Raw genomic sequence first — 22878 nt, 5'->3', positions numbered from 1 at the left:
CTGAGCTTTTTTCTTCCTGCATGAACTGTTCACACAGCACGTCAATGTGACTGGGTTTCTGTTCCAGTTTTCCTCCGATACTTGTGCCTTTCTTTTCCCCAGCACTTGCTCTGCTCCCTGTCAGCTCATCACCCACCATGGGGCTCTGGGTGAAAGTTTCAAACACGCTGGGTCAGCCTCTCCTCCTCCAACAGCAGGTGAGGCAGATGGCTAGGTTGATTTTTAAGGTCATATCGGTGTGTTAGGTTACGTTACTGTTTTTCTGTACCTTCAGGGAGCCTGTGTGCTCAGAGATAATACAATGCTAGTCTATGTACTTCAAAAAATTTGCAACTTAAAGCTCTTTCATGAAGAAAAACTATTGCACTCGTTTAGGACTACTTACTAGTTTCACCTCAACTCCTTTGTCAAAACATCCCATTAAAATTTGACTCCATTCTCAAAGGCTCCATGTATGACCTTTCTGGCCTTTGCAAAAGAGATGCCGTTGGTTTTACTCTAGCTTCATTCCCTAGTTAATCATGAGTTCCGTTATTTATTCATATTTATTAGTTATTTGCAATGCCCAGCTATGTGACCTTATTGCTGACCCCATTCTCTACTCAGTTCTTCCCATCTAGTAGGAAAGAAAATAAGCACATACTGTTACAAATTGCCAGTGTGCTTCTGTATTTCAGCATTGACTGTGCAGCTGTTTTGCACCTGCATGTCTTGTGGAAGCTTGCAGATTTTAATGTTTTATAGGATTCAGCCCAATTCCCACTTAAGGAGAAAAAAATCATATTGGTTTCAGTGGTCTGTGGATCAGTCTTCTTAGCATGTGAAGGAATGTAGCTGTATTCTTCTGTGGATTTTAGCATGGCTGTATGCAGAATGCCATAATGACTGCTGTGATATTAGCCTGCATATTTTCCATTGGGGTGTGAAATCATCTTGATGTTTAGAACTGCTCACATATTTTTCTAAACCATTGCTTATCTCTGCATGGGAGCACTGTGCTGTAATAGCCTTAGGACTGGTTGAATATTGCATGCTTCTGGATTGTGAGTTCTCCCTTAATCTCAGGGATTCCTACAGTCTTTTTGCAAACTAGAATAGGGAAAGGGGAGGGGAATGTGAAAAAGATTTTAAAAAGAATTTGTAATGAACCTTTGCAGACAAACAGTTATTTATTACAGGCCTGTTAGTGTGGCTTTTTAAATAAACTGATGTCTTACTTTGAAGCCATTCTGTAGATTTGCATCATATTTTTAATCTTTGTAACATTATTGAAGCATATCTAAGTAATACAGAAGGTTTCAATTGACTTAAAGATATGTGAGGTCTCTGATAGTCTTCCAATGTAATACTTAAATATTTTTGGCAGGTTCTGTGGAGTGCTGGGTATACACAGATTTTAATAAGGAATTTAAACATCATTTTCCTGTGTTAATAACACCTGTATCAAGACAAAGTAGAGGACAGTGGGTTTTCTTTCTTTATGCTGTCACATTTAACTTGCTGCACTTGAAGAGTTCATCAGAGAGCGGCTGCTTTCCCTGCTTCTGCTTTGAGCCTGTTGCTTTCATGCAGTGCCAAAATAGTGGTTATGGGTACTAACGTCACACTCTGCAAAGAACAATCTTCTTAATAAAAGTAAAAACATGCAACTTCCCCTTCCCTTCCCTCGGGGTCTGGCTTTTCTTTTTCTGTCTGTAAAAGCTGGGTAACTTTTAGCCTCATGCGGATTTCTTTGGAACTGACAGCTCTAGGTACCAATATGCTGTTTCTCTGAAACAGTTTTGCAAATCATTTCCTTCACATTGCGCACTAGGATCATGTCTGTCCAGGGTGACAGAGGGCACAAAGTAGTGTGCCATCTGCTTTTAGTTCCTCTTTCGGAGGGATTCTTTGCTGTGGTGTTGTGTTTCTGCAGACCACTTGACAAGAGTCTTGTATCCTTTTGCATGGCAGTGGGAGAGCCAAATGCCACCAAACCAGGGGGTGAAAATGTTCCAAGGATCGGCTGCAATGGCCGAACAGGGCAGCTGAAGACCTTGGCTGAAAACGTGGTACCCCACGGACTTAGTGACCTTGTGCAGCATGATGACAATTGTTTTTCAGAAGGGGACCTACCTTCGGGTTTTTCCTACAGAGAACCAGAGCCCCTTCCTTGGGCTGATCAGGAAAACAAGATGTGGCAATACTGTGTACCCAGGCCTTGGTGGCAGATGAGAGCAGACCTTCCTTGTGCAATTCCTGCTTTTTCTGGCTTTTGTTGCTCTGTGAGACCCATCTACCCAGCCATGGCAATGAGCTGCAGAGACTTCCCACCCATCCTGTGTGTGGAAGTGGAAATAGCAGCTTCCAGGGCATCGATGGTGACAGCTTTGGGAGAATTGTCTTGGCACAAGGGGTACAGAAGTGCTTCGCTTGCATTTGGTGCCAGATGTCTGTTTATTTCTGGCTGCTGCAGTAATGCCAGATCTGGGCTGGATGTGGAAAAATGGTTTTAGGCAGTTAAGAGCTGGATGCAGAAGAAAGGTCAGGCCTGGCTGCTCCTCAGTGCCTTGCAGCAAGAGCTTTAAGGGGTGCGTGGCCTGCTGCAGCACCCATGGGCAGCCCTGTCATCTGCCCCTAGACCCCACTGCTGGCTGCTGTCCTGTTTTAACATCCATGTGAAATATGTGAGAGCTGGCTTCACACATGCTTGGCATGAGCAGAGCCATCTGGAGCATGCCTCTGAGCATGGGAAACGTTCTCCCTGGGAAATCCAGCCAGGAGCATGACTGCAGTAAGTCAGATATGGATCACAGGGTCAGGATAACGATTAGTCCTACCCTTCCCCCTAGTCGTAATTAACTGCAGTGATGTCACCCTCCGTTCTGACTTCTCACGGGCATTAATTACAGAGCGGCAAATTTCCTGCCTTTCCCTTTTAATCACTCTCTAGGAAACTCAGAGTGTACGCCCTCTTCTCAAGAACTGCCAGCAAACTTCCTCATCACGTGAAACGAGGTCTGCCTGCAAAAAGGCAACCTAGAAATAGGTTTGGTCAGGGGGGGGTTGCTCAGAAGCATAGAAGAATTCAGAAGGATATGAACTTTCCAGGGTTAGGAATGCTCCTTCAGCATCTCTTGAGCTTGTGTCCTTCCATCCCATTTCACTTTGCATTCATCCCTGAGGAGCAAGGTCCAAGATGTTCAAAACCCACAGTGATGTTGCCTCTCCCCTTAAGGAAATTTGTCCCCCCAGGAGGTACAGTTGCCCCAGCTAAGCTGAGCTGTAGCCTTAATGCTAGTAGCTGAGGACTTGGTGTAGGAATTGCCTGTTGCTGCTGGAGATACCCCCTGCGCTGGTGGGATGGGGTTCGGGAAGCCTGAACTGGAGCAGTTCTGCGTAGTTTGAGTGGTGTTGTCTGTCCTAGTGCTGTGAGGACCCTACAGCCCTCCTCTTGGACTGCCCTGCTGATGGACCCTGCCTGTGTGGCTTATGCCTTGCTTCAGGGGCTGTGGCATAGCTCGGGCAGCAGCAGCCTGTGTGACCCTGTGAGCTCTGCACAGCCTCTGGCCTTTGGGGTCGAGAAATCCAGATCCTGCTCTGAGAAAACTAAATCCGGAGGAATTGTAGTGGCGTTTGGAGGATTTACGTTGGTAGTGCAGGGTGATATTTCACCTTGATGTTCATACTTGCTTCGCAGCTGTTTATTTTCCTGGACAACTTCTTGGCCTTGTGCATTTTGCTCAGCAAGGTGGCCTCGTGCCTCCTCCACTCAAGCATCTCACAGTCAATCCTCCTTTTGTTTTGGGTGTCTCTCCCCTTTGAAGTGGGGCGCATCTATCACAATGGATCCGCCAGTAACACGAGGGGAACATATTCCATAATCAGGAACGTTCTGTCTGGAGAGAAGTGTTTATTATACACAACTTGTTAGGGACTGTCAATCAGCCGGGCTCCCTTTGTGATTCCATAATGCATCATTAATGATGGCTGCTGCTATGCATTTAATTTCATGGCACACAAGGGCCTTGTCTCTGTCTCCTCATCCCCTTCCCCCTCTTCATAATCACCAGCACAGGAGAAATTAATAAATTGATCCAGGGAAGGAGAGCTACAGGCGTGCTACAGGCTATGTTCAGTGTCCTTGCTCACGCTGACTTGTACCTGACTCTGAGAGAAATCTCTTGGATATCGGTAGAGCTATTTTAGGATTGCTGCTCGCTTCTCATCCCGAGGAAGGGGATTGGTATCTGCCTGCACACATGCATGATTAGGGATAATTGGCCATGTAAAGAAGGGCCAGAGGTATCTCATGAAAGTGATCTGTTGAGTGCTGGGGATGCCAACATCACATGTTTTTCAGCTCTTCATTTCCACTGTCACCTTTGAGCCTTGAGAACATGCTGATGTTTGGCTGATTGTCATTTTGCTTGTTCAGCCCAATGCAATTAACTTTGTTCTTAAAAGGTGAAGAATATTTGATTCCTCTGGGGCTTGTGGCTGGGAGAACCAAGCTTCCTGGAGGCTACAAATTCACTAAAAATGACACAAAAATATATATATATATAAAAGAATCTCAAGTTAAGACTGAGAAGAGGCTAGTTGTAATGCTCTTTGTTTGTTAAATAAACCTAACTTTGTTGTTTGGGATTGGCTTGTTGGAGGCCCTGAAGCAGATTTTCCCCTACTGTCAAAGTTTGTGGCCTTCATTTGCAGCTGAAACTCAGCACACCAGCAATGGCTAGGATAATTCTGCCTTCTGGCTGGCGTCTGCTGATTACTTTTGGTTGGCCTCCCCGTCTCATTTCTTTCTGAATTATTTTCTCCAGGACTTATTTTGAGCAGAGAAGACCAAGCCCTGGTGTGAGCTATGGATTCCAAACTCTCTCGTTTTGTTGCATTTCCCAGGATTAGAAAGATGTGGGCTCGTTCCTCTCTGTGGACAATCCAGCTGGCTCTGTGGTTCTGAACCAGCTGTGTGGTGTCTGTCTTGGCACCGAGTCTTGCTTAAGTCCCGTGCTGGTGCTGCCTGCCCACATTGTGTGTTGCCTAGGTGTGCAAGACGCTGGCCTCCTGAGTGTTCACATGGAGACAGGGGTGTTTGGGGCCATTCCAGCAAGAGAGCAAGGAGTGGCTAGTGCTGAGGTTAAGACAACCTCACAAACATATTTCTGCTTCATTCTCCTTTGTTTCTCCAGTGAAGTGTCCTCCTTGTCCTGATACCTGTTTCACAGGAAGATCCACAGCTATTTCACGTCAGTCCTGAGGACACTGCGGAGCAGTTGGAAGAGAAGGAAATTCGGTCAACTTCAGATGGACTTCTTTAATTCTCTCTCCCCACATCCTTGGATACAGGCCATATTCTTTTGGGATTTCCCCCTGGCAAACAGCTTTGGCAAAGTGCTCCAGGCTGGGTTCCAGCTTGTTCGCCTTTATCCCATGTGTGTTGGGGCAGCCAAGCCTGGTAGCCAAGCCAAGCCTAGGCTTCTGGTATTGCTGGACAGGATCCCAGCCTTGTCCATCCACATGGGCACTACCTCTTGTGTTCAAAAGTGAGGGAAGAGGAAGCTATGCACGTGTCCTTCAGTGCTTTACAAAAGGAAAACGCTTGCTTGTGCTGCTCACGGCTGAACGTTTGGCCTTTCGATCAAGGGAGCATCCTGCTCTGCTCCCTTGTTTTAAACACCTGATAAGCACAGCTGTTGCAAAAACATTTGACCATTTCCCATCTGAACAGAGTAACTCACAAAACTGCTTTGCCTCAGTTTCCATTGGAAAGGAAAAATAACAAGACTTGACATTTCTTTCCTGGAACAGAGCACTCAAGTTGTTTTAAAAGCATTTTGCATATTTTCTATTTCCTATATCCAGCTATCTGAAATATTTTTAGATTCTCCCCCTTGTGAATAATTTCAGAGTTTTTTTGCCTTTGTTTCAACTCAAAAAGAAGTCAAATTTCAGAATGTTTAATCCTGATCGTAATGTATTTGTCATCTGTACAGCTCTGTGGATTTGTTTGATATTTATTTAACACAGAGAAGCACAATTTTTACCTTTGGTTTCCAAATTATTTCTAAGACCCACTGTTTCACTAGAGTCACATTTCTGAAGTTGGTTTCTCCACACTGAGGTTTCTTTATCCCTCCACTGAGAGCTAATTCTTCTGAGGCCTCCATTGGCTTACCAATGGAGATAGTAGCTTTGGGGGATGGCTGTGAACCCATTTTCCCAGGATGTCACTTGAGTTGATGTCTCACCACGTTTTCACCATGGTGCTGAGAAGATAGCAGTTCTTAGCATGATGACTAGTTGAGTTTATACAGTTTGGCAGGGATCCTAAATCCACATTACTGGAGGGAAGTGTGAAGGTGTAGCAACCGATCTTTCCTAAAAAAAAAAAACAAAAAACAAACAAACAAAAAAACAACAACATTTTCTTTTACTCCTTGATTTGATCCTGTAGGCTGAATTCAGCCCTTGGACTTCAATAAATATATCCAGTAAAAAGTATTTAACAATTTATCTGCTTATACTTTCTTCTTTAATAGAAGATTCTTCAAAGAAGACCTTGCCATGTGAAGAATTGGTGCTGAATTGCAGCTACCAGACAATGAGAGGCTTATCTGTCTAACTCTGTATGCTGGTGGGAGACTGAGCAAAAAATTGATGTAAGAAAGAAATTCTCAGCTTCACAGACTGAGTTCTTGATGAATTTTGTTCATCACCATCCACTGAATTTTCAGGCTTGCTTTATCTCAAGGATGGAGCTGTAAACCTTGGTACTTCCCTCCTCATTCATGGCTGGCATAGAGCAAATAATTAATTATGGCGTCTTAAATCACTACTTGAAACTGTAATATCAGATTGGCATTCCCTTGAAATGTCTCTGGCACAGGCCTGCTGTCTCTGATTTTCATGTCTTACCAATTGCTATTTTTACATGTCTTATACAGAAGAGGCTGCACCAGATAAAGCCATGTGTTGTAGTAAGTGCTTGTGGACTTCAAAATGGCTCCCTCTCTGTCGTGTGCATTATAACCTGAATTCCCAGCTCAGCTTTTTCCTTATGCCAGGAAATGTCTCCTACCTTTGAAACTCCTCTCAAGAGATAAAAGATTAGCTTTCTGCTGTCAGGAGCTGTCATTTCAGGCAATTAGAAATGCATCAGCTGACTCCTGGTGGTTTTGCAGATATCTTGCTTCCCAGTGACTGCTTCGTTTCTGCATGTTTTTGAAGGTTACATTTGGGTAACTCTCCCCAATTGCCCACATGTATTCTTTGTTTCTGGCTGCTGTTTTCTGGCTGCTTTTTTGCTGTTAGCGAAGCTTTTGGTAGTTAGTGATGCTGCTGTGAGGTAGCTTTATTTGCAGTTAGAGGATGAGAAGTGGCAAATGGGACTTCCACTGTTCCACCCTAGCTAACCCAGCCTCCAAAGGTGGGAACAGAGAAGAGAAAATAGAAAGTGGTATTGCTGAAGGCAGGCAAATGAGAAAGCAGTTTTTATTGCCCTGAAGATCTGTCCTCTGCTAGGACTGGGAGCAAACATGCAGCAGGAGCTAGAGAATTGCGTGTTCTTTGCATACCCTTTGGCTATGTCTTTCATTAGGAAGCGCCTGCCAACTGTCTGCTGAGCACTGATCCCTACCTGTCTGGTCCTGTGCTCTCTCCAGATGGGTGCTCCTGTTTAGATCTATTTCTAAGTGAAATATTGCCACCTGTAGGACGCAAGGCCCTAGACGGTTCCCAGAGGGGAGATGGTCTGTGTCAGCTAAAGGCTGGGATCTGTTTCTTTGCATTTTGGAGTGTGGGAGAGCGAGAGGGAGGCTGAGCCATGGCAGCCAGGAGGGGCACGGGCCTGTTTGGTGACCTCTGCAGTTGCCTCCAAAGCATCCTGCATGTGTGTGAAATTACGATCTCCAGGGTTTGGCTCAGCTGCCAACTCCTTTTTGTCTTTCTCTTCCATCTCTTCCAACTGCAATTGAGCTAGCAGGCAGTTAACCTCAGTGTTCTACCTCGGAGATGTGCTACCCTTGACAATAACGGAGTTTCTACCAAACTGTTGTTTGGAAGGTGTCTCCTTGACAACTAAGTTTCTTGGCAGGGATCCGTTATCTCTGGATGGAAGCTAAACAGAGAGCCTGGAAGGTAACCAAATGCCAGGAGCTGGCCTGTCTGCTATTTCAGACATCTTCAGTGGCACAGGCAGAGGAGGGTCTGCCTGCATCCAGAAATAGCAAGGCAGGAGCCTCTTGGCTCCCTGCTTGCACCTAGCCACGTGGATAGAAAGATGAGTGATTGCAAGGAGCCTCGTGTCCAAAACATCCTTTTGTCACAGCCTCTCAGACCTTTGGGGGAGCTTTTTGTGAGGACATCTGAAGGACAGGAGAGCAGGGACTGGGCTCTGGGGCTGAGTGCCTGTGCCTGCTGCATCAGCTGCGTGCTGAAAAAGGCCAGGACTTGGCCAGATGGAGTAACAGAGAGGGGAGGCTGGGGAGCCTGGCCTCGTGCCAGCCTGTGGAGCCGGGTGGGCAGATCAAAGAACGGAGCTGGAGGGGGTCAGAGGAGGATAATCCCCAAGCAGCGCTGAAGGCTGCAGCTGTTGGCGTCAGAGCGTGGCATTACAGAGGTTTGCTGCTCCCGTGCTGTGGGTGTCAGCGGGAGTCAGCAGCCCTGAGAGCCGAGTCGAGTCGGGTGCTGATGGTCTTCTCCCCTTCCTTTGGTCAGTGGCCCAGGGGATGTGCTGGGATGTTCAGCTGAAGGTGGAGGAGCCTTGAGGTGGGCAGAGCCCTGCGTGCCCATCACTCCCCCTAAGGGTAGGGAGCTGTGTGTCCTGGGAGGCATCTGCACTGCTCTTCCATCCCTAGGATGCAGACAGATCCCCTTCTGGTGTGTTTTTCCAGGGCATTACTGTTCCAGAGAATGAGAAATTGGATCCTTCTGCCCCTCTCCTAGCAGTGCCACCTCTCCGCCCAGCAACTTTTACTTTGCCATTGTTTTACCAAGTAAATGTGTAGAGAGAGCTGATGCCAGCCTTCCAAGGGAAACCTCACAGGGAAGAGCAGTGAGCTGGTTTGCTAAACCTGAGGCACTCAGAAGCTGTAAGTTTGACTCTAAAAATAAAAGCTCCTGGTGTATTTTTACTTCTGTTCTGTTTTCTTCAGCTTTTTTAATCTTTCTGAGCTTCATCTCCTTCAGGGTATTTTTGGTTATTTGCAGCTGTGATGGATGGAAATTGCTCATTTTTTCCATAAATTTAAGCTGAGACTTTTGCACAGTCTTATGACTTCAGAAACTGGGGTCTTCAGCAAAAGGACAGATGCAGAAGGCCAGTAGGAATTGCTAACACGGCCAAATGCTGAGTGTTGAAAACTTGTCCAGCACCTCCAGCATGTCTTTGCTTGGTGCCAGGACCCAAACATAATGCAAGCACGTATCTGTGGCTCAGGATTTGAAATCTCTGGGACGCACAGGTCTGTAGGTGTCTGTTAGGTTAGTACACGGAGCTGATGGATAAGAATGGGTCTTCTGTGTCATAGCCAGAAACGGTTTGAAGCAGAACATACTGATGATTACTGCCCAACTGCCAGGGGCCGTTGATAGCTACCGTCATAAAAGTTCAGATATTTCTCTTTTTTCCCCTTTGTTTGCTGGAAAGTTTGAGATCTGGCTTGAACTCTGCCAGCGGTTCTGTGTGAACCGACTGGGGATGCGCTGGAGCAGGCAGATCAAATAGTTGTGAAGGGTGTGAATAAGCCCTGGGAAAGAGCAAGCAGGCGGTTTGTTTAATGTTTGCTTCCTTGTGTTTGTGTGAGTCATGGAGCTGGCGGTGGTCCTGCCTTCACCTCGCAGAGAGCAGAAGTAAGGGTGTAAGAGCCCCACGCTAATTTGCTGAAAATAGCTGAAAGCCAGGCTCTCCAGATACTCACAGGAGATTGCAACTCCTCCATCTATCGATTCTTTTTCTTACCCCCTTCGTCTTAACAGCTTTTAAAGGACGATAAAACAAGGGAAGAAAATGCATGCAGCACACAGCGTGCAGCTTTCTGTCCCAGCCCTTGCCTTGGGTGGTTTGCGTGTGTGTGTGTGACCATGCAGTGTGTGCACAAGGACTGCAGGGCGTTGAGTGGGACTGGGTGGGGAGTCAGGCAGTTAGAGCAACAGAGAGGAGGCAAAAATGCCTTCCCTGTTATCCTGGAGGCTGCTGGCATGCCCTGCTGCTGTCACAGCAGCAGTGGGGCAGGCTCTCCACCATCACACACCAACTCTGCCCAGAGTATTCATGGGCCAAGGATTTGTACCTGAGCTGGTGCAATTCTGGTGCAGTTGTGGCGTGCTCCTGTCTTTTTCCAGTTCAGGGGGCAAAATACCAGTTGGGTACCACACAGTGTTGCCAGCTCATAATTGCATTTTTTTGTTTCTGTTTTTAATCAACAGTGATGTTAAATTTTATGCTCTCATTAAAGCTTCAGCTTCTGGAGTCAATAGATGATGCTGTGCGAATCCCAGTTTTATTCTCCGAGCAGAGGAAGGAAGTCTGGAAATGCGGTTTGGCAGCTTGTAGCCTGGAGGCAAAGGTAGCAACAAACCCCGAGTTTCTTGTGTGTTTCTGTGGGCCAGGTTCATACTTGAGCTCCCGTTACAGGCTTTGAACACAATAGTTGGCAGAGCTGCCTCTGATTTAGCTGGCTGCACGTTGGGAAAAGCAGGATGAGTGCCTCTGCTTGCAGGGAACACGGGGCTTGCGTGATGGCCGTGGATTCAGGTCAGCTCAGCTGAGCAGGGGGGCGATGAGAGAGGCTGCTGTCCCTTAAGCTGCTGACATGGGGAATGCAGCTGTGGTCTGGGGGCTCACTAAACCAGAGCTGTTTACAAGCCGAGCATCTCAAGTGGGCAAGTACAGCCATCACCCAGCATTTGTCCTTCACGCAATCAAGTGATTGCTCTTCAGCAGTGCGGGCTCCCCTGAAGCCTGATTCCTGTATTTCCTCCTTGCCTTAAGCAATCTTTGCTTCACTTGTTTCCACATTCATTTCTCTTGCACAAACTCTGGTCTCAGGCTTGTGGGTTGAAATACTTGTCCAAGCTGCCACAATTTTGCTTTAGACCCAGAGCTCAACAATTGTTCCTCAGGGAATCTGCAGGTTCTGGGGCTATGTGAAGGCTCAGTTCACTCTGGACATTTCATTTGCATCTTCTGGTTCCTCTGCTACTTGGCAGTTGTGTGCCTGCCCTCAGGGACCTTTAAAGTCCCTGCCACCCTGACCTCCCAAACGAGAGGATTTGTTCCTGTCAGCTGTGAACTGCTCCTTCTACCCAGCCTCCTAGCAGCGAGTGATCTGCCCCTCCTGCCCTGGAGCATCAATGGACCTAGGGCGAGCTGTCCAGGTGTTATTTTCCAATACCAGCGGTTCTGGACCTTGAAATGGGCTTGTTGTATGGATCACCTCTGGTAATGTTTGCCTTGAGCCAGCAGGAGAAAGATGCCAGCAGCATCCCCATGAGAGGCTCTGAGCTGTGGTTCTAGGGCAGGGAGCATTCTGGGGTACATGGAAAAACCTGTTGGTGTCACCCACACAGGTTTCTGCTGCTTCAACCTGACGTGTGGGTGTAACAATAGCTGTTTAAATGCAGCTTCAGAAGGGTTTGTAGGAGACGCCCAGCATCCCTTGAGAGCTGACTGCTGTTGCCTGGCACAGAGCTGAAGCACGTGCGGCCGCAGCGTTACAAACACGTTGCTTGCAGTACCTAGTTCGCTGTTCTTGTAAGCTCCAAAGATACCTGGTTTTGTTCTGCTCGTGCTGTCTCGTCACGGGTGTGTTACGCATTGCCAGATGTTCACAACTGTTACAGCAGACAAATCCAAGGCTGCAGTAAGGGCACCCACTGACCATTCTGGACTCATTCCTTCACTTGCCTGTAACTCAGCTGGCACCCGGACAGGTTGATGTGTCTCAGCACTACCAGCAGAGCCATGTAACCTCCTTGCCACTTCTACAAAGCATTGCTTACAGCAGGGGTCTCTGTCTTGAAGCCCTGCGGAGTCACGCTGACAAACGGCGATAACATTGCTTCAAGCTAGCTTGGGCTTCCAAATGTTTGTACTTTTTAGGTCCAAGTTTATTTAGTTCAGAAATTTTATAGACTGGTTTTAAACATGCAAATGCTGCTTTACAAGGACAGTGCTGTTGGTTTTTCTTAATACTTCCTTCCTTTCCACCATCTCTCAGAGGGCTCTCAATTCATTGTCTTGAATCAGCTCCAAAATCCCAGTGCTGCGCCTCAAATATATAGTGTGGATGTATGCGCATTCGTAGATGACCCTGTCTGCATTTAATTTGGAGTGCTCCTAAATTACTTTTGTTGTATTTGCTCTGCTCTGAGGATGAGAATAAATAAGAGAAACTGACCAGTTAAGTGCTGGTCCCATCTTTTGGTGTTAAGTCAGAATCATCCAAGGGATCTCTTCCTTAAAATGAAGTACCTGCCGGCATCGAACGTATGAGCTGTGCCTCTGCACATGTGCTTACTGCGAGTTTGCTTGTTTTTCAGTGGAGAAATAGAAAACCTAAATGTTGAACTACATTTACCTGTGATTCATTTGGAGCAGTGCTTTTTCTGTAACTTATTAAAATGCATTAGCAATAAATTGTTAACAGTGCTTCTATAACCAGCAATTGTTCTGCTTTGAAGCCACAGTGCACATTGCCGGCTCTGTTATGCTGCTGCCTAAAGCGGCACAAATACTCAAAGGGAAATGGCACAAAAGACGCCCTGTACAGATGGCTTGGGAAAAACGCTGGCCTTTCCCTTCAGTCCTCACAGGCTGGAAATCTGGCATTAAATAGGATTTGTGGACAGGTTTGCTGTCTGTCTTCTGGCTTATCCGTGCTTAGACTTGTATCCTGCTCCCACCCCATGCGCTGTGTGCTACCAGAGGACTTCTAACATACAGTGGATGAAAATTATATACCAAGTGTGGTTTGGTAGGAGATAGCCTGGTACTATAGGTCTCATCCTCTCCCTTGTAGTGATAATTGTGTCAGAGCTGGCTTTTTCTTCATTTTAAACCCTAGCAGGTGGCACAGAAAGATGTTTGTGTGGCTGCATGTGGCTTCCTCACTTGCCCATGCTGCAGTGTGAAAACTATCGCCTTTTGTTTTTCACCGATTCTTTTTCTCTCTGCTCAAATCCCAGAGGCGTGCTGAGCTCTGCAGCCCGGGCACACTGATGCGTTTGTGCCATCTGCTGACGGAAGAGGTGATTGCATGTCCCTGCTTTCCTGGATTTTTATTTATTTTTTTATTTATTTATTACAACTCCTGTGGGGATTTCATACATGGAAGAATGAATGTGTCGATACTAAGGGGGAATGTTTCCTGTCTTACTGTTAAGGTGGCTGGGTAACTAGTCTGAAATGGGATTTGAACCTTGATGTTATCTCTCAAAAGCCAGCAGCAAAGCAGGATGTCTCAGTAAAGCAAAGAGATGTTTATTAGCATCGTGATTTCATAAACCATCTTTTTGCCAGGGGGTAAAATGGTGTTTCTTTTTCAAACCCAACGCTCTGTGGGATAGTTTTTGCTTACTCAGAATATAATTTTGGGCAGGAAGTTGTGGCTTAGCGGCAAATTCTACATTGCAGGGTCCTTCTAGAAGATGCTTCCGTCTATAGACAGAGAATGCTAATGCCATATCTGAGCGCAAGCAAACATTGCCTCTTTGGGAATCGGCAAGCTTTTGCCCTCTTGTAGGCTACTCCTGTGGGTAAAAAGGTTGGCTGATGTCTGAGCATAGATTGGAAATGTCCCAAGGTCCATTCAGTACGAGATCTTCTATCCCTGGTGAAGAAGCAAGTCTGAGAGGGTTGTTTTTGTTTTTTTTGGTCTAATGACAGTGCTCCTCCTGGTGGGTTGTTTTGTGAGGCAGGGAGAGCAGAGCAGCATGTGTTTGAGTAGAAGAGATTACATAATTGAGGTCTGGAGGTATCCAGAGGACAGTAGGTATCTGGAGATGTCTACAAAACCCCAGGATGGGAACAGCAATAAAGCAAATCCCCTGTTACTCCTTCCCAGGCAGGACTTTAGCCTCCTTTTCTTTCCTGCACCTGGGCCTGTTTGTGCTCTAGTGCTGTGTTTGTAGCCCCGGTGCTGTGGCAAAGCTCTCCATCTGCCTGTCAGGGTGACATGTTGGGGCTGCACACGCAGAGCAGGACCGGTGATTAGTGAGTGGAGCTGCTGTCGCAGCAGCATCTTTCCCAGCCAGAAAGCCAGTGCAAAATTCAGTATTTTTCTCATTTTTCCTCTGTCAAGCCCTTCCCCAAATGCAGTCAGGAACAAATAATTAGGATTATGCTCAGATGTCTTCAGGGCATGAGCTGTACATCAGCTTTGTCTGACTTCAGGAAGGAACATCCTTGTTATAGGTTCATCCCACACCCACATGTTCCTGCTTCAACCATGTGCAATTAATTATATTAACTGTTAGCAAATTTAGGTCTATAATCTTTGTTTGTCCATTAATCATGGGGCGAGGGGCCAACTGTCAGTGGGAAACTAGCGAGGACACTATCAGTTGTTGCTTTCTTTGTAGCAGGGCTGTGTTCTGACAACATCCACTCCTGGTGTGCTGACTGGGAAGTGTTTTCATACAAAGAATAGAAAAGCCCTGCAGGAGCTGAATGTCCATGGGGAAATTCTGCAGAGTGTTTTCACAGCAACATCCATAAAATATGAGTGAGATTTCTGATTACTGATTTCATGTGAAAGTTCTGCATTCTCCATGTGCCTGCCTCTTCTAAGCCTAACTTTTCTTTATCTGCACTTGTCAGCAAAGTTTTTCAGCATTTTTCATTATTGCTACAGAAATATTAGGGAAATTCATAGAGTCATAGAATGGAGTGGGTTGGAAGTCCAGTAAGGATCATCTAATTCCAACGCCCTGCCATGGGCAGGGACACCTCCCACCAGCCCACCTTGCCCAAATCCCATCCAGCCTGGCCTTGAGCACCTCCTACTCCATGAGGTCTTCTGCATAACTTTCTGACAGTTCTCTGGACCCAAATCTTGCTATGTCCACACTCCACTAGATTTTTAGATGAGAAAGGACTTTGGAGAGAATGTCTTTGTTGAACATATTGTGTGCATTGTCTATGTGATCAGCAACGATTTTGCTTTCTCTCTGTCCTTTACCTCACAATGTAACCCTCATCCTGATGAGGTGGTTGATCACTGGGCCTGCTCTAATTAAATGCATGTGAGGCTCTATTTCATGCCAGGTAAGCACAAAGAGGCTTTGTGACAGATGTGGGGCTCGTCTCCTGGAGTTTCTGGAGCAGGCAAAACAGGGTGAGAGTGCTGTGCAAAGGACCGTGAGTGCCTCATGGCTGAACTGGCACTAGCATTCCAAATCCCGTTCCTGGTAGCAGATCACTGCTCCAAAACCTCACCCCTTGTCTCACCGCAAATGTCTGTGGGACATCAGGTAGCTGTGAGCGCTGCCAGCCCCTGCCAGAGCTCCCCCAGCTCCCCCTTCCCACCAAACACTTCACGCCTGGTGCAGGAGGGAAGGCAGAGGATCCTGCAGGGCCACCTGGCTACGTGACTTCTCACTGCTGCTTTCTTAAATCACCGTGCTCTGCACCTCTGGAGTCCTGTGCCAGACAGTGGCACTTTCCTGCGTGCCTTCATGCAAGGTGGCCCAGGTTCTGCTGTGCTGTAGCAGACATTGTTTTGCTCGCTTGCTGAAACGGTCCCAGCTCTCTGCTTCCTGGCCTCTGCCTGTGCTGAGGGGATAAGAGATCCTTGACAGCTGCTCGGGCTGCGGGCTTGGCACTCGATGGAGCTGGAATCCACACAGTGCTTCCTGCTATGCTCTTTAGCAGATGACAGTGCTCAGCCGCACATAAGTGACTCTAAAATCTGAGAATTTAGGGACTGACAGTCGCTGTTAGAAAAAAGACCATCCATTCCCTTCCTTCTGCTTGCTTTCATGGGCTGTCAAATGCGACCACTGCAAGATGAAGCTGGGGCAGGAGGGTAGGAGCAATGGGACATGTGCAAGCAGGTTTGGAAAGCTAAGATTTTCCTCTGTCTATCTCCCATGGAAAGGGAGGAGGAATGCCCCTGCATTTTCTGCCAAGTGTTCCCACACACTTCAGGGGAGCTGCTATGTTTTCTGCTAGCAGAAGATCTGGCCTATAACTTCTTCCTCTGGCAATGTGTATGCGTGAATGTCAAAGCCAAGCAGCAATTTTCTTTCGTGCAGCTGATGCCGTACACAGGGCCTTAACAAATAAGTTCTGTAGAGATATTTCAGTTGATCAAGTTTCACATGGCAATGTTCTCTGTGGCGAGTGGGAAATTGCTTAGTACTGCAAGGAAGCTCACTGTCAGCTCCATGATCTCAGGCACATGGTAGTGTTTAAGCCTTTTTGAGTTCAGCACTTTCTGACCAAGTATTTGCATTCCCTGCCTTGTTTTGCTGGTCTAATCTGTGCTGATCTGCAGGGACAAAGCAGGCTGGTTTGTAGTTCTGACATCAGGCAGCTCATATGTGTTTGGCCTGTCTGGCTTGGCTTGTCCCAGTTTTTGGATATAGGAACTGTCAGAGGGCCAGGCCAGGAATGTATGCATAGAGTCAAATGAATTCTAGGGGATGGAGAGAGGATTTGCATCATGTATTCTCCACCAGATGCCTCAGAAGAACTTCTGAAGACACGTGCTTTCCTTTTGCACATAGAGAAAGGAGCTTCCCTGAGTCCAGAGCTCTTTTGAGAGTTGGGTGGTTTCCTGGAATCATCCTTTTTTCCCCCTTTTCTAACCTGTCCCATGGTATAATTTAAAAAAAAAAAAAAAAAAAAAAAAAAAAAAGCTAAATAGATTTTAGTCATAGGAAGATGGAAGAGGTTAATAGTGACCGAAGGGGATGCCATTCTGATCATGTTATTGACCCCAGGAATGTGGTGGATTTCAGGAGGCAATCCAGAACAGTAAATTGAATTACAACTGTGGAATTACGTCAGCTTTCTTATGGCTTCCTGTAGCCATATACACCCCACAAAGAAGTTTTCCCGTATAATTTAGTGACAATTTTTTCAGTCAAGGACAAACGTGCTGCTCTGCAACATGGCAGAGCTGTTATTACAGAACAGGCAGGCACTGAGGATGGGCAGTGTGTGTTCAGGCCCAGTTTGTAAGGAATAGTGCTGTGATTTGCTCGGACTGTGACTCGTCTTTGTAGAAAACACCTCGTCCACAGGAACAGAAAAGTGGCTGGTGCTTAGGTGGCTGGGGAAAAAATTTCCTGTGTGTTAGATAAAAGCAAGCAGGAAGCCTGCCAGGAACAGCTCGCAGTGCATTTATGATGGAGGCTCTTGCGTTATTTACAGGACATGAGGGTGTGCTGGCGTTCCTCTGGGCATAGCCCATGGCCGGCACCGGAACGTGAGGTGTTGTAGCATCTGAGCCCTGTCAGGTCAGGAAGATGGAGACCAGGCAGGAACTAAGAACAGAAAGCCATCCCTGAGGGGCCCAAAGTGCTTTTGCAACCTCGGAGTCGAGTTCTGCCCATCATGTACACGTGCCCATCTGACTGACTTGAGGCACAAGGAGCTCCTGGGTCGGGAAGGGAAGGGCTTTGCTCTCCTTTTGCTCACTGCTGGAGCACTGCCGCATCATCTGCAAGAGGCACCTGGTGCTGAGTAGCCAGGTCTGGGTGAGAGCTTGAAGGAGGCTGTTTTTTTTTTTCTCCTGTGCATTCTCCAAAGCCATCCCCTGTCCTGCTTGCAGTTATTTTCCAGTGTCATTAATGCCCTTTGTAAAGTGGTGAGATCAGTGTTGGCTTCTCCAGGTAGAATATCCTGAAGGTGAGATGAAATTCTGGGGAGAACTCCATTACATTGAATAACCTGGCAATGGAGTGGAGCTGCTTTAGCAGCTAGGGCTGTTGAAGTATTTTCCAGAGGACTGTGAAGACATCCACAGAGAAGTCACTTTTCATGTGACATGCAGGGTTGGCCACCTCGATTCACGTAGGGCCCAGCAATCCCAGGGCTCACCCAGGTGTGACACAGTCAGGTGTACAAAGCCTAAATAAGCTAGCTTTTCCAGCGTGGAGAAAAGATGACTGGCTGTGCCTTGTAAACTCATGAGTGATCTGTGGAAGGTGCTGTGGTTAGGTGAGTTTCTCCATTTCCTACCATACCAGCAAAAGGAAATGCTTTCTGGCACCGTGTACCTTGTGAAACAGTGCTGCAAGGCACTGACTCTACTGAAAGCATGAATGATTTAGAAAGCAGTGAGACGTTCCCAGCAGATAAACCCATCAGGGCTGTAAAAGACAAAGCTGTAAATACTTCCTCTAGTTTGGGAAAACCCAAATTCCTTCTTTCCCATCTTCCTTCTTCTTGTCAGCTGCTCTCAGTCACTATTGCACATATTCTTCAGACCCTAAAACAATTATTTCACCTGCACTTTATATTCTTTGCTAGGCTTTCAGCTTTCAGACACTGATTACAGGTTGGCTAATGTAACTTTGTTGTAAGTCCATTGGGTAAGCCAATTGGCAGGCAGGAAACCCAACATCATTTTCTTTTTTTCTTTCTTTTCTCTTTTTTTTTTTTCTTTTTTCTTCCTTTTTCTCTCTCCTCCTTCCTCCCCCCTCTCCCCAGTGCACTATGAAATACCCCTCTGCATTGGTATACAGGATTTCAGCTAGCTGGGTGACTTCCACCAGGGCACATGGGAGCTGAAAAAAAAAACTGGGACACTATTTTTAAGATTGTTTTTAAAGAAGACTTTGGAAAAAGAAGCTGATTTCTCTTACAAGGGGGTGCTGGGCCCCTGCAGTGTGTTCTGTCACTGTATCACAAGATTTCTAAAAGGAGCAAAATCAGTAGGACACTGGTGTATCAGCCTGCAAAGAGCAGCTTCCCTCGCTCGCCTCCCATGTTTGACTAAATGGTATCACACGGTGCAGTCTCCCCGCTCCCCTCCCACCCCCTGCTTGCATCCACCAAGAGCCATCTCACAAAGTGCTTCGTAACTCAAGACACTGCTAAAGAGCTGACTCCTTCAGTTCTGCGTAACAGCAACTCATGCTGCTCATAAATAGATTTGCAATTAGCAGGAGAAACAGAAGAATGGGTGCAAGCCAGCTGCAGCAGAGTTGGCCTCCCATCTTCCATAGTCTTAAAGAAGCCCCTCACATTCAGCATGCATCACTTGGGCATATGGCTGGGAGACCTCTGCAGGGAGCGTGCCTTTCAACAATGTTCCTTTTCTACAGGATCTGCTGTTTGCAGCAGAATTGTCCAGAAACTGCAGAGTGCCTATCTATAGTGTCTTTACTAAAAAACGACAAAAGCTTTTTGTTTTTGACTAGCTTGGGGTTTCATAGGATTTCTTTCGGCAGTCAGGGTTAAGAATTTGCTGGCCGAAGTGAAGGATCCTGAGATTTATCACGAGCTCACAATTTGTTTCTCTGCTGGTAACATCTGGTGTGTATTCAATGCTGTCTGAGCACTTCCAAGAACTTTTTGAGCATGCTGGAGGTCAGACTTCCTTAGCTTTTGGTGCTAAGGAGGGCAGTGGTTTTATACAGAAGAAAAAAGACAGACCCAATGTTAAGCATCGAACTGGGTACAACTGGGATGGACTCGAGAGGTCTGATTCTGCTGGGTCCTTTGGACAGATTAACCAGAGTAAAGAAGGGAGGCAAAGTGGTGTACAAGGGTGATCCCTAGCCCTCCCTGTAGAAGAGTTCATTTTATAAGGATGATCCCTTGTATGTGGCTGCTTCCTAGGCTGCCAGGGGATGAGGGTGCCAAGCACCCAGCATAGTGTTTTTGGCCACCCTAGTGGAAGGAATGGGCCCTACCCCTGCCTTTGACAGCTGGTAAGTCAGCTCCTGCCAACAGGTGGGCTCAGGTCTTCTTCCCAACAAAGCATGGCAAGTTTCCCTGTTAGATATTTCTGCGTATCTCAGAAAACACACCTGGAGCTGGGGCATGTGGTTCCACAGACCAAGCTTCCCTACATGGGACTCTTGCTGAAGTGCTGAACAACTGAGGGCAAATAAGATCTATTGAATAAAAACTGCTTCCAGCATTTCTGTCTCCTCAGGGACGTGGTTCCTTCCTGGAACCCCTTGGGAGAGCTTTCTTGTGGGGGCGTTTGCTTGTCCCTGGCACCTTGGATGGGTCTACCCTGGGTGGGTCTACAGGAGAATTTAAACACAGAGCCCTGTTGATGTCAGGGGGAATTCAGGCTGATTTCTTCTATGAGGGGGAGCTAGCTATGTTTCTTCCCAGGTGTTGGGGGTGTAGTTGCAGCAGTCTGATACTCTCTTTCTTTCTCTTTCAATACGATTACTAAAAAATGTTGCTCAAGACAATAGGCAGGTCTGCGCAATGCTGGCTGCAAGTAACAGGAGACTTCTGTTAGAGCACAGGCTAATGGTTTGGAGAGGGCAGGCTTTAAATGCAAGGTCAACCAATGATTCGTGCCAGAACATCACATCATTGCTATTGATTGAGGAAATGAGCATCCGACTCCTTTGCTTTGTGGAAATCAAGTTGCCTGCAAAGACGGAGCTGGGGCAAGAAGATACTGGTGAGAATACCAGCTCGGGTGTTGGATTTCACAAGAGAAAACCTCAGCTCTAATTCTGTAGGCTCTTTCCTGGTGCATGTGAAAGAAAGGAGCTGGGTGAAGGACGTTGCCAGTTTTGTCCAGTCCTCCCTTCCCAGCCTTCAATCAATGTATGCGTGTGAAGTATGTAAAGCATTTGGGTATCAAAGTTCCTCTGATCCTTCACAGGCTGCACCCTGTCCCTGGGCTGAAACCACAGCGCTTTGTGCCTGAGTGTGGTTGGAGAGGGGACCCCCCAGCTTCTTCTCAACTCCGGTGCGGGGCCAAAGGGCAGGAACTGGGCATGTTTGTTCTGTGCTGCAGCTGTTTGTAACAGCTGATGTTGTGCAGAACTTCTCAGATCAGATTAGATGGCGAAGTCCAGAGGTGAGCAGAGAAAGCTTGGCAATGAGGAGCAGCAGCTGGCTAACATCACTTTTCCTTGCTCAGTTCCCCTGTGCAGCTGCCTGGGGGCTGCAGCCCCTTGCTGTTAACCTGAGGTCCTTCTTGGTATCTTTCTGGTTTAGTAGCCTCGTGTTGCTTCCTGTGCTGTTGATGTATAGAACACATGTGCAGTCCTAAGACTTTACAGATGATATGGGAGAGACCACATTAGCTTCCAGAGCAAGCTTGCAAACCTTTCCTGGCATAAAAAGTCTGCAATGAAGGGGATGTTACAGTAACTCTGGGTCCCCATAGCTTGCAGGGAGCACTGCAGGCTGTGCAGGAGGAAAGTGGAGGCTGTGCACTGTTTGGGCTGCCTCCTCCCCAGCAGGCTGATGTGGAATGTGAGCAAGGTGTTTGCAGCTGCAGGCACTGGGGTGTAAGGTGGAGCAGGGAGAAGTGCAGAGTTAGTGCCTGGGTCAGGCTTGGCTCCCAGAAGCACTCCTGTGGTGTGTTTTTGCTGCATGTGAGGTTCTGAAAGAGCCTCCTTTGTGGAGCCTTTCTGAGCACCCCAGTGCTCTTTTGTCCCCTTTCTATTTCACATGCAGCAGTGTAATTCAGTGACTGCCCTGGACATCTCCACGCTCAGTTTGATGAGACTAGGTCAGACTGATGGAGTGATACTTTCTGCTCACATTCTCTTTTAATGGTAATGGCTATGTATATAAGGCCTCAGAAAGGAAGGCATCAGGAAGGAACACAAAATAAGGAAATGCATATGTTAGAAATAAGTTTTTGTGTAATTTTCTTGTGGTCAGTTTCTTCTAAGACAGGTCTGTAAGTTCCTCCATATTTACATGAAGCTGCTCATGAAATATCATCAGATCCCAGCATACACCATGAAGGCTGTGAAATGAGTTCATCTGAAATTCTGTAGTGGCTGGAGAACATCTTTGCATTGCTTTTTTTTTTTTTTTTTTTTTAATGGACAGAACAGTCTCTGTGTCATGTGCATCAGAGTCCCAGTTCATTCAAGGATGTATCCCAAATCTAGTTGTTATGTAAAAGCAAAATCTCTTCTTGTCCTTTTTTTCTTCTCCTTGTATCTCAGTGCATGGAGTAAAAATAAATCCTATTTTCCTGCCACTGAAGGAACAGCAAAGGAGTGAACACCTCTCTGTAGACCTCATTTGCTCACCTGCACCACTCTGAATTGACTGCTTAGTAAACTAACCAGTGAGCCTGGCCTTCAGTTTCGCTTTCTTGTTTTGTCAGATTCTCTGCTTTCCCCATGCTTTTAGGCTTAGTTACTCAGTTACTTGTTATGATGCTGAGTTTTGTATCTTGGGAAGTTCTTAAGCTGGTTATATGACTAAGAAAACAGCTTCTTTAAGGCACTCCAGGCAGAAGTAGTAACTGAACACAGATCTCTTAGTGAGATGCCAGCTTTGCCAAACAACCTTTTCAAAAGAACATTATGCAAGGTATGGTTGCAAATTGTTTTTCCTAGTAGCAGCAAGAGTCTTCTTAAACATTTGTGAGCCTCCTCTGATGCCATGAGAGCTGGTGCTTCTGCTAAGATAAAAATCCTGTGTTTGACCCTACAAGTTCTGGGTTCAATCCTTAACAGACAACTCCACAGGGCTTCTACAACTTCCACAAGGTTATCTGTAACCCCTCCTGGCTGCTCATGGTACGAAGATAGGAAGATGAGAATCCCAATGGCTCTCTGGTGCTCTTATCTTAAGTACTTGGGTCAAGTACCAATCTTGATTACTTTTCTACATACTTGCACTTGCATGCTTGCTGAGCTGGAGTACCTGCTTCTGCTGTGCACGCACGTGGTTCTCACAGCTTGCTTTTGGGTTGTTGGAACTTGGGATGAAAG

General features: G+C 46.7%; 1 protein-coding gene across 5 annotated transcripts in view; it reads left to right on the top strand.

Moving 5' to 3' along the window:
- Positions 1 to 22878, top strand: part of MB21D2 (Mab-21 domain containing 2) — a 91111-nt gene that overhangs the window by 62021 nt on the left and 6212 nt on the right. The window contains exon 1 of one of the 5 annotated variants that reach the window (XM_072042441.1): positions 8102 to 8124. The exons of the other annotated variants lie outside the window; for them this stretch is intronic. The gene's annotated coding sequence lies outside the window, so the exon portion shown is untranslated. Of the gene's footprint in view, positions 1 to 8101; positions 8125 to 22878 lie in introns of those variants that run through there. 5 annotated transcript variants of the gene reach the window in all.

Source organism: Anas platyrhynchos, chromosome 9 (genome assembly GCF_047663525.1).
Source record: "Anas platyrhynchos isolate ZD024472 breed Pekin duck chromosome 9, IASCAAS_PekinDuck_T2T, whole genome shotgun sequence".
Lineage (NCBI taxonomy): Eukaryota > Metazoa > Chordata > Aves > Anseriformes > Anatidae > Anas > Anas platyrhynchos.
The sequence above is the reverse complement of the archived record's forward strand: the minus strand, read 5'-3'. Positions and strand labels throughout refer to the sequence as shown.